The sequence below is a fragment of the Rhodnius prolixus genome, unplaced genomic scaffold, assembly GCF_049639745.1.
Source record: "Rhodnius prolixus isolate KJV_2025 unplaced genomic scaffold, Rpr scaffold_7, whole genome shotgun sequence".
NCBI classification, from domain to species: domain Eukaryota; kingdom Metazoa; phylum Arthropoda; class Insecta; order Hemiptera; family Reduviidae; genus Rhodnius; species Rhodnius prolixus.
In genome coordinates, this window is record NW_027411582.1 from 9,864,298 (window position 1) to 9,875,906 (window position 11,609).

General features: G+C 31.9%; 1 long non-coding RNA gene across 1 annotated transcript; it reads left to right on the top strand.

The window, feature by feature from the left end:
- The first annotated feature begins 279 nt into the window (after positions 1-279).
- On the top strand, positions 280-3,521 carry LOC141446925 (uncharacterized). Its single transcript, XR_012454008.1, has 4 exons — positions 280-501; positions 1,369-1,447; positions 1,539-1,933; positions 3,273-3,521. It is a non-coding gene; the product is annotated as an uncharacterized lncRNA (long non-coding RNA).
- Positions 3,522-11,609: the final 8,088 nt, after the last annotated feature.

The following is an 11,609-nucleotide window of genomic DNA, read 5'->3' on the forward strand; positions in this document are numbered from 1 at the left end:
AGTAAAACGGCACTTGTGATTTTGCCACAATGCAAAACGTCTGGAGTCCCAAAATGTGTGATGGTTACGAACCACAATTTTATCACAATTACTGATTCAAATTTTAAAAAAATCTAAATTAAGAATTGAATCATGATTGAAATGAAAGTGGTAAATTCAACCATCTAGAAATGTTATGGCGTCCATGTTGTTTATTGTGTCTAGAAGTGTACAAATGTAGCAATAGAGGGCACAGTTCCAAGTAACCAAAACATTTGCTAACAAATAATTCAATTTATAACCAAACATAGACCTATTCTCTTCGTGGTGGGGATAAGATTTTTCGCGCCATTTGCTTGCTTGCTGTGCTGCCATTTGTAAGAATAGAAAAGTGAACATTGTTAGGTTATGTATGATGGTTGGGAATCAAAATTGTATCCCAAATTAGTTGTAATGTAGTTATAATTAACGTAATTCAGCCTACACGTAACTTTATACGGATACCCTTGTTGTTTGATTAAGGTACGTACAAAGTCTCCATTAAGTATTGTCTTACAAGCATATACAACTTGCATCATACTGCTTCATAGAATGGCTGATAACATGAATATCTGAACATTATTAGCTTTAGTATTAAACTTATTTCCTTAAAACTTTTACTGTAAACTTCACACATAATGAAGTGAAGCTACTAGTTATGCAACTGGCCAAAGATATGTGACCAGGGTTCACCATAGGATCTGAGCTGATTTCTACCGAAGTGAAACGGAACTCTTGAGATTCCCCCCCCCAGAACTTTATGAGAGACCCTCCAACTCCCCCACAAAACTAATCTAAAGTATAATTTCACGAGATAATGTTTCAAGCACATGTTACAAACTTACATATGCATAATTAGGGCACCAAATTAAAGGAAACCTCTGGCAAACAGAAGTGGAAAGCTGACCCAACAAAGTGGTCTATTTATTGGGGAGCCGAGTTTGACCAATACCTGTTTGTTAGGATCTCCTAATGAAGGTCTTAAGATATCTAATTTGAATTTGAAACTATTTTCCTTTGCTGAGTTTTGCTGACCCAAGACAAGAAGCCCTACCAACATGCACAGTCTAATTTGCTAATTTGCATTATTCCTTTTTTAAAAATAGTTTTCATTGTCTTCGAATAGAGAGTAAATACTTCGAATTTTTGAACACGAATGATTTATAATAAATTGTAATTTTTCCTTGTTGAAAGATTTGCTTTCCCAGGGTTTGTTAGGGTTAGTCTGTGCTGGAATTCCCTATAAAATTTACACTCTCCTTAGTATTTTAATTAAATTAAGGTATTTTTGTTGTTTTTTAAGGATAATTTTTGTGTAAAATGTTAGTAACTGAAATGTTTCTTCAACAGTACTTGATTTGTGTAGCGATAACTTCTGAAAATGGCCTAAGCAAGCCCATATTATGTAAAATACTATGAGATGTAAATGGTATGTACTCATATTTTTATTTAACTGATATAGAAATGCATTTTGAGAGAAAATAACATTGTTTTTTTATTACCTTGTTCTTCATTTGCAGGTCTTCAAATTGCAGCTGTTCATATCAGCAAAAACAACCAACCCAAAGCACAGAACACTCAATGCACCAAGTACACTCCGCCTAGAATGAAAAGTTGGAATTTTAAACTAGGGAATCTTTAAAATAATCTGTTTTATTCTAAAAAAATACCAAAAGTTAGTGAAAATTAAACATTCAATGACCTCATTTCAGTTAGAATTTAAAAAAAAAAGTGTTTCAAAAAATTGAGAAGTTCCAGTGAAGTTCCAACATTCAAATTGTGAACAGTGTTTCAGTTATAAGAGAATAAAATGTTTCAGTAAAATTATAATAAAGGAAACTATCTGAATTGCAGGATTGAAAAGAATTACCCAAGAATCAAATTGGAAATAATTGGTTCCCTCAAATAAATCCAGGTACATATTCAATTATTTACTAACCTTGTGTAACTATTTAAATATAAATTACATATTTGTAACCATAAAATGGGAAGCTTCATTTAAAAATTCAAAATTAATGAATAAAATCTTATCAGAATAATCAATTGCATGTTTTGTTTCCGATACTATACCCAAAAGAGAATCTATTGCCACTATCAATTGAATATGCACCTATTTTAGATTTCCAAAAATGCATTAAATATAATTCAATAACTTTAAAAACAAAAATTTAAGTTGAGTCTTTTCACTAAAGAATTCTAAAATGCTAAATCATTGCACAATATTACTAAATTATTGCTTGGGGCACATTGAATTTGCATAAAATTTTTCCAAAAAATTAAAATAAATTAATGAAATTAGTTAAATAAATTTTTAAAAAGTAAAATAATAATTGTGTTGTAAATTACTACACAATAAAATAAATAATTATGGTACCATGAAAATCTTGTAAGATTTAATGCTGATTTAATGTTCCAAAACTTTCACAAAACTATTAATTTTAAATTTAAAAAATACTAACAATTCCAATTGAAACTTGCATTACATCATTTAAAAGTTGACAAAATAGTGAATAAAATGTTTAAAATTCAATATCCCTTAATTTGAACTGCAGCCATATTGGATTACAGACCATTTCTTTTGGGGCACTTGTTTAAAAAATTGTTTTAATCATTAAATCAAAACTTTTTTTGGAAAACGTTACTGGTTTTACCAAAAAACAATATTATAATTATCTTAATTGATTTGCAAAATGATTGAAATTCTTTTTAAGTACATATAAGCCATAACTAAGAAAAAACTGCTCCAACCCAGAATACCAAATTTTTTGTATCAACTTTACAGATAGTAATCCATCATAGAATAAGATAATTTTTATATCATTTTAATCGTTAGAATTCACTTAATAAATTGTGATATAAATTATTACACTTTTCAAAGATTTATTCTATAATTAATTTGAATTAAAATTACTTACGGCACAATTCATCTCCAAAGATCCAGGGCACTGTGACGTCACATAGTGAAAGACAATTGACTACTCAAATTTGAAGATATAATTAAACTAATTTTAATAAAATTGGCATTTAATCAATATAAATTTTTATTTTCCTTTAATATTTAAACATAAATTAACAACAAGAACTTTTACCAAATAATGATTTACAAAAAAAAGTGAAATTAGAAAAACTTTTTTGTCAAAAATTATTCTTTAAATTATATTTTAAACATGAATAATTATTATTTTATTTTATTTTAAATTAATTTTAACTTTTATTTTAAATAATTATCTAATTTTATTAATTTCTCTCCATAGGCATTGATATTTTAAGGTTGACGTCACCTATTGCTAGATCAGCCAATGAGATTCTTCGTTTCAAGATGGCTTTTCCTTTTCACCCTTTATAAGTCTAAAGTTTTTACAGATTTTTAGATTTTAGAAAGTATTGTTGAATTTGTGTAAAGATTATTCAGTTTTTTTATTTGTTATAATAAATTTTAAGTTAATGAGTGTAATTATCAAAATTAAAACCCTTAAAAAACTGGTTTTAAAATGGAAATGAAATCTGGATTTTTGTTTTTCCACCTCTTTCAAGGTCAGTATTCAGTTAAGTTAATATAATTAATTTTTTTGCTGATTTTAAATGTAAAAGATAATCATTTTTGTTATTGAAATGATGTTAATTAAATAGTAAAGAGATTCTTTACAAAACACGTTAAAAGATCTCATTTTGCTTCGCCTTACTTACATACGTGAATGGGCTGTGCTCAGATTTTAGTAAATGATAATTTTCCAAATTATAATTTATTCTAGATATAGATTATACGCACACAACGACTAGATTGTTTAAGATAGCTTTAGTTTTGTTGAGCAAAACGATTAAGATGTTTGTTCAAGTTGAAAGTTTTGAACATCAAGAATTTCTAGTGTGATTTGAATTGAATTTTGTTCCTGTCAAGAATCTTTTGATTATTAATTGAATTATCTGAGAATAATTATTAGAGGAAATGGGTTATCCTTTTATTTGCATTTAATGGACAGTTGTTTCTCTGGGGCTACAAAGAGAGAATTAATTAGAATGATTTCTTGTACTTTCTGAAGATACGTATGCTGAGTTCAGAATAGATTTTTAGGTTATAAAATAAATAAATGCATAATTGGAAAATTTAGGGACTTTCATTGTGGTAAAATCAATTGTGATAACTGTTATATTAACAATAAAAGAAGTGGCATCTGCTTTGCTGGCCTTCAACCGATCGGTGCATCCACTTATAGTCCAGGTCATCTATTTTACTTGGTGCATTTATTTCTGTGTTGTTGTAAAAATCTTAATAAAGGTAATTAAAAGAAGAAACAATGGATTTAACTGATGAGGGATTCAATAAACCTAGGAAGAATACTTCTAATTATCAAGGTCTTTACAGAATAGAGATTCTTTACAATATAATCTGAAATGCCAATTTAAAGTTCACGATAGAGGAATGGATCAATAAATTAATCATCATTTAGTATATTTATTTATTGTTGGAGTTCCTTCAGGAGATACTGGAATTCATTGTAATGATGTAGGAAAATTTTTCCTTTATCAATCAATGCTAGGAAGAGATTAAGAATTAATCATGATGTTGGTGATCATGATACTTAAGTATTGACTGATGTCAGGCTTTTTCAAGCATACTAATCGATGCTCAAATTGAAGTTGTTTAATAATGCTGCGAGGATAACCAGCTTGAGATAATCAGCAGTGATTTTAAAATTTAAGAATTGAAGTTGTAGTCCTGTACTTGTAGTATGTCCCTCATTTCTATCAATTCAGGCTTGATTCTCCTTTTTTGTGGGACTTCCAACCTGGGAGCAGATGATATTCCCACCTACGGCACATTCCAGATAAGGAATAATATATCCTAGTTCACGAAGGAAGTTTCGTTTCATGTAAAAATGCGCAACATGAAGAGCCAGTCCGGTAAAAAAAAAAGAAGTAAACACGGCATTTTCTTAGCTCCTCCAACTGGGTAACCTTTATTCACGAGCAACTGTAACTACTTTTCTCACAATTGGATTTTCTCTGTGCCAATTGAGAACCTCGTTTCAAGCGATTCTATCCATTTTTCTCTACAACTAAATATCTTTTTACCAAATGGGTACCTTCTGGATATTATACCTTCTTATCTTACACGTTCTTATACATTCTACATCTTTAGTAGCTTGAAGCTGAGACTTCGAATCAAACAAACTGTATTTGGAATTGTGAAATACAAGTTTATTGGTTTATACGAGAGATACAAATTATTTAAGCATTTTTTGTAAATATACGAGTATATATGTCCCATTTAGTTAAACTCTAGAATCCCAAACTTAGTTCACTCTCGGCTGGGTTCAGTACTGACATTGGATAGGAGTCTATAGAATATCTTATGACTAACGACAAAAGAAAAACATCCACATTGCTCAAACATAGCTTTTGTTGCACCGAAATTCTGCCCTTAAGGTAGTTTACATCTGGCGAAATAGTCTTTCACTTCATTTACTAATATGATGATGAACACTAGAATTCCTCAGGGATGATTTAAAAACAATTCTACAAAGAAAACTTAAAAATAAATTTCAAAGCTTGTTGTTGATTCTATTAAAGGAATTTCACATTACTTTTGAATAATGATTAGAAGATCTTACTTTCAAAAAACATGAGCCGAGCCTTTTCAGATCGGGAAATCGAGGAATTTTGAAACGCCATTATAGCGTTTTCCCTAAAACCATTCATAGAAATAGTTTAATAACAATTACTCAGCATTCTGGTGAGGAAATCTATGGAAATTAAAACCTAATTTATAGCTTACTCTAAAGAATAAATCTGTCCTGTGGGAAAACTGAATCAGATGATCCAAAACTCGAGCTATCATTTTTATTCCTCCTGCTTAATTATTTTTAAGAATAAATAATTTATACTGAATCCCACATTATAATTTTAGCGTATAACGCTTGCTTTCCATTTATATAGCCATTTACACAGGTTGTAAACAAAATACTTGTTTAAATATTGCTTATTTGCATTTAAATTGTGCTTTATTAGAACAGAAAATTACGAGTAATACATGTATATTTGTAAATGAATACTTTATAAAAATTTACTGAGCAGTTCTTCAAAAGAAAAATAACGGAACTTGATATATTTTAAAGTATTTTCGTATAAAAAAAACCCTAAGTTTATGACATCCCAATTTATCTATGTATTATTTTACATTATTTAGGAGTTGTTCTGCTGGTTACTTTTTAAAGACCTTTTTAATGTGAGAAGTATTCTTAAATATTAGAAGTGAAAATAGATTTTGCTGACCGGCAAGAAGTTTTCTTTTTCGAAGGTAGTCTGGAATTGAAGACCTCCTAGGGAAGCCACAAGTAATTCCCAGATATTCCTTAAAAACCAACTCATTTCAGCTATGTATCATTAAAAAAAAAATTCAGTTGGCTCCTTTAGATAGGCTCCAGATAGCATCAGGCTAATTATCCTTTTTTGCCTAAATTGTGCACAATTTTTGGCTTTCTACGCCCTTTGGTTTGCTATTTTTTACTCCTTTCTATCCATCTTATTACTCTTTCACCTAGTTCTGCCATTCATTGCCTTGAAATCTTGCTCACCTCTCAGTTTGCAATTTTATTATCTCGTTTTGATTTAATCCAACTTCTTTAATCATTTTCTCAAATAATAAAAATAGTGGTTAGATGTTCTTTATATTGATTGAATTCAAAGATTTACTTATTTCATAACTTACGGATGATAATTTACATCTCAGTCATTGCAAGCCTTCATTTAATTAGCTAATATTTGTTATTCCGGCCAAGTTCTTACTTACAAAGGGCATTAATTTTAATTAAACTATTAGATTAAAAACAAGAAACTGTGCAAGAGGGGATATTCAGATTGGGTTAAAGTTTTAAATTCATTTAAATTATATCTACACTTAGATAAAAATCTGTTTAAATATTGACATTTTATTGCACTCTACACTCAAAAATCTACCAATTTGATTGACGCTTCAATCTACGGTGCATCTTCTCTGAATGAGCCGCCTCCAATTTAGCTCTTTATTCTGTGCAACCGTTTCCAATGTTTAACTTAATTTGCAATTTTTTTGGCTTTCTATGCCCGCAATTTTTTACTCTTTCCTATTCAACTCCATTCAACTCCAACCTAGTTCTGCCGTTCATTGCCTTAAAATCTCGCTCATCTCTCCAGTTTGCAATTTTATTATCTCGTTTTGATTAAAGTAAATAATCATTACCTTTTTTTTTTTTTTTATTTTAATGGAATGAATCCTAAATTCCTGATCTGATGAGAAGTCGACAACAGTACTGAACTTTTACATTATTTCTGGCAACTTTTTTTGTAAAATTTTCATACTAAAAGATTAAAATATTTTTTCATTTTATTTTAAAGAATAGATTGCTGTAAGGAAATGTGTAGTAAGATGCATTCAATAATTTTGCTGCAGTATATTAGATTTTATTGAAAATAAGGCGCCACGGTTAGAGGCGAGACCAGTAAAGCTAATACGACGGTCGTTTGAAAAGTCCGTGCAAAAATAAAAACTACTTAATTTTTTGGGGTAAACCTTTTTTATTTTTCAACATCGTCTCCTTTTAGGCTTATACATTTCGTCCAACGCTGCTCTAGTTTGTTGATCCCTTCCGAATAATAGGATTTGTCCAAGTCTGAAAAATAGCCATTCGTTTCTGCAATCACCTCCTCGTTTGAATAAAATCTTTTTCCCGCCACCCATTTCTTCATATTGGGGAACAAATAGTAGTCCGAGGGAGCCTAGTCTGGAGAATAGGGGGGATGTGAAACGAGTTGGAACCCTATTTCCATTAATTTTGCGACCACAACCGTTGAGGTGTGAGCTGGTGCGTTGTCGTGATGGAAAAGGACTTTTTTGTGGGCCAATCGTGGGCGTTTTTCTTGCAGCTCGGTTTTCAAACGGTCCAATAACGATGAATAATATGCACCTGTAATAGTTTTACCCTTTTCCAGATAGTCGATGAGGATTATTCCTTGCGAATCCCAAAAGACAGTCGCCATAATCTTTCCGGCTGAAGGAACGGTCTTCGCCCATATGGCCACTCCGAAAATTTTGAAACCACTTATAAACTGTTCTAATCGAAGGTGCAGAGTCACCATAATGTTTATCAAGCTTCTCTTTAGTCTCCTGAGGCGTTTTGCCTTTCATAAAGTAGTGTTTAATCAACACACGAAATTCTTTTTCGTCCATTTTTTGAAAATCACTCGACTTCCTCGATTCAAACGAATGCCAAACACAAAGAAATAGACCGATCTGGCTGAAACTTGGTGTGTGTTCTTCCAAGAGATGCTACTAACTAAACCTAACCTCGATACGCGCCAGTAGTGCTATCTCTCTGACTTTGCACGGACTTTTCAAACGACCCTCGTATGTATTGTGGTACTGGGTTCAATTCCCCGGTCTTAGGCCTTGGATTTTATTTAATGGTTATTAAAAGAAATTTATAGTAAAGTGTGTTTGCTAGTCGCCTCCGTCCACGACTCACCTAATTAGGTATTCGGACGTAAAGCTCGCCTGAAAAAATAGGCAATTACTTTACTTACTTTATTGAAAATAAAAGTATACATATCTGGGACACAATATAAGATTTGCTTAGTATTTTAAAAAAAAATTAATATTATTCTTAACTAACTACCTTTTTATTACATTTTTGGTGATTTGGGATTCCCTTATTTCTAAACATCTTACAGTATTTGTCTGCCATCATAGAATTATTTTGTATAATATGGTTTCTGGTTTGCCCAAGACCAATTATTTTCTTATTTATTACATTACCCATTGTTATGGTTCTGAATTTTAAGAAATTTTCTCAAAAAACAGCTCAAAACGATTCTCTTTAAATTCAAAACTACTCAATGTGACTTTTATTAACTCTAACTTTAATTAGAAAGATTCTATTCCTTGAGAAAAATTAATTTCAAAGAAATTAACCGGTTAAAACAGTGACTATAAAAAGTTATTACAGATATATGATTGGCTCCCAAAAGGGACCAGTGGTTCATATCACTATAAAAGTAAATTTGCCAACAATTTCAGTAATTGTAATTACTAAGAGTTTTACAAACAGATCATGCCTTTTTTTTTTTTTAAGTAACTCTTTCATTAAAACCGACAATTAAAATTTTAATTTAAACTTTACAATTACAAATAAAAAAAAAGTAACAAACTGTTCTAATTGAAGGAATATAATGAATGAATCATTTGAATTCAATTATTAAATACATGATGATTATTTTTGATAGAAATGGGCTGACGTTATGACTGCGCGTTACACTATGTGATCATATTTATATACATATATATGTATATTTCAAAGAAGTAATTAGATTTTGGGTACACATACGAATATTAAAGGATGAAATTTTGATCAATTGATTATAACCAAATAAATTGAAGAAATTATTGGATGATTTTAATTTAAACTTTGTTGTAATATTGAAAAAAGTTATTATCTTTTAAATTCTTCTCTCTCTCCATCACTTGATTGATTGATTGATTAAAAATGAAATCAAATATTGTTACAAAAAGTATAATTAAAAATTTTGTTTTATCATTAAATTAACAGAAATTGTAACATTTCCCTATTGTTAAGCGGACTAGCTGTACTTTTTAGGGGATCTTAGTGTCCCTGCGGATATACCAAAACCTAATGAACACAACCACTTATAGAGTACCCTTAACATTCAATCAATTCAAAAAGTCTTTAGCCTACAGGAATATTTGATTTGCGCATTTCTGGGTAAAGCCAAACAGTTAGGGGTCATTTTCTGCCTTGGGCAGGTTTCCTACTTATCATAGGCGAATAATAATCATTATTATAGGGAAGTGATTATCCCAATGTTTAGCGTGATCCTATCCCAGCGATCCCAGGTTCGAATCCAGCTGCTGATCCTTAGATTTTCTCTTCCTAAGAGTTTCTTACTGAGTTGCCAGTATCGAGAAAACTAGCTATGGAAATAAGCATAAGAAAACAGCATTATTTTAGAGGTTGGGTTAGTTTATTGACTGTAATAACACAGTTTGTGACAACAGAACTTGATGCTCAAAGAAACTTCTTCTTTGACGGAATAACCTTTGCGATGGTAGCACATTTAATAATTACTTCTATAGCTCTGATCTTTTCCATCAACCATTACGTCGGTACCATAGACTGTATGACTTCACTTACTACATTGCTGGTTAAATACTTACTTAAATATGGCTGGAGTTGATGATTGAGGAACCAAATAAAGGAGTCACATCTATGGACGGTGAAGGATCTAATTTGTTTGAGCTGGTCGATTTAGCAATTCCTTATCGACAGCTCTCTTATTACCTGGTTTATCATTCTTCTGTTCTCGGCATTATAGCCCTTTCAGAGCCTTGGCCAATATTATAATCTCTTTGATAACCTATTCTGCTCCAGTCTCTCCATTCGAAACACCATCATCAGCCTCTCAAGCTTCACTACGGGTATTAGATTCTGTTCACCACACAATTCCTTAAATTCATTATTCGTCCTCATTCACTAGGTTCACTGTATCGTTACTATTCTACGGAACTTTGACCCAATAATTGAATAGTAGTTCCTTCGTTCCTCCTTGGCGGCTAAGTTTCGCTTGCTTACATCGCAACCGACCTTGTTTTTATTTTTTTTATTATAATCATTAAATACATTATTATTAATACAATTTTATTAAATGGCAAGAAAATGATTACAAAAGGATTACGTGATTTTAATTTCGGTTAAGCTATAAGGATGGCAGGAGCACAGAGTACTGATCCATCCATTAGTTGTAAGGTTTATGTAAATAGTTGTATGTAGTAGAGGGATGAATGTGTGAAGCGAATGTATTTATAAGTAAGAATGGAGAGTGAGTGATATTCTAGTGATAAGCACCTAGACGGTGCTGGCTGTATGGCGGAAGCCAATGCCAAAAAAAAAGCAAAAAAAAAAAATTATTAAATGCGATACATTATCCTAGAAAGATTTTGACCCCTGGGATGGTACCAAGTAAGAAGGATACGTTCCCTCAAGACCCCCCCGCCGATTCTAGGATTTCTTAGGTATTCTTGCACTGAAGGGGGGAGAGGTTGTAGCACCCGCCGTAAGGTGGCACGATGGACCTTGAAGGTCGTCACAGTGTACAGCTCCGGAAATAAGCGCGAGTGTTTCTTCCGGAATAAATTATATTATTCTTGGTGAGGATATTAAATTGGATTCCTCATTATTCTTAATTAATTCTAATAATGAAGCAAGTGGGTGATGGGTCGAACGCTGGACGGGCAAATACTGGAGGGTGTAAGCTGGAGGCTGGGTAATGAGGGGCGGCAGGCCTCCAGTAAAGTGGTGGTGCCTTGTACAGCATCTCATCACACTGTGAGATGTGGATCTGTGAAGGAGAAGAAGAAGAGGAGACTTTAACAATTAGACTTTTCACCAAAACGATGGCGGCTTGCCTGCCGCTTCCAAAGCACTAGGGGGACTTGCCGCCCCATCTATTTTAAAGTCCTCACTCAGTAGCAGCAGCACGCAGAAAGTCGTAGCATGCCACCGTCGCAACCGGGGGCTCCCCCAGCCTTCAAAGGACCAGTT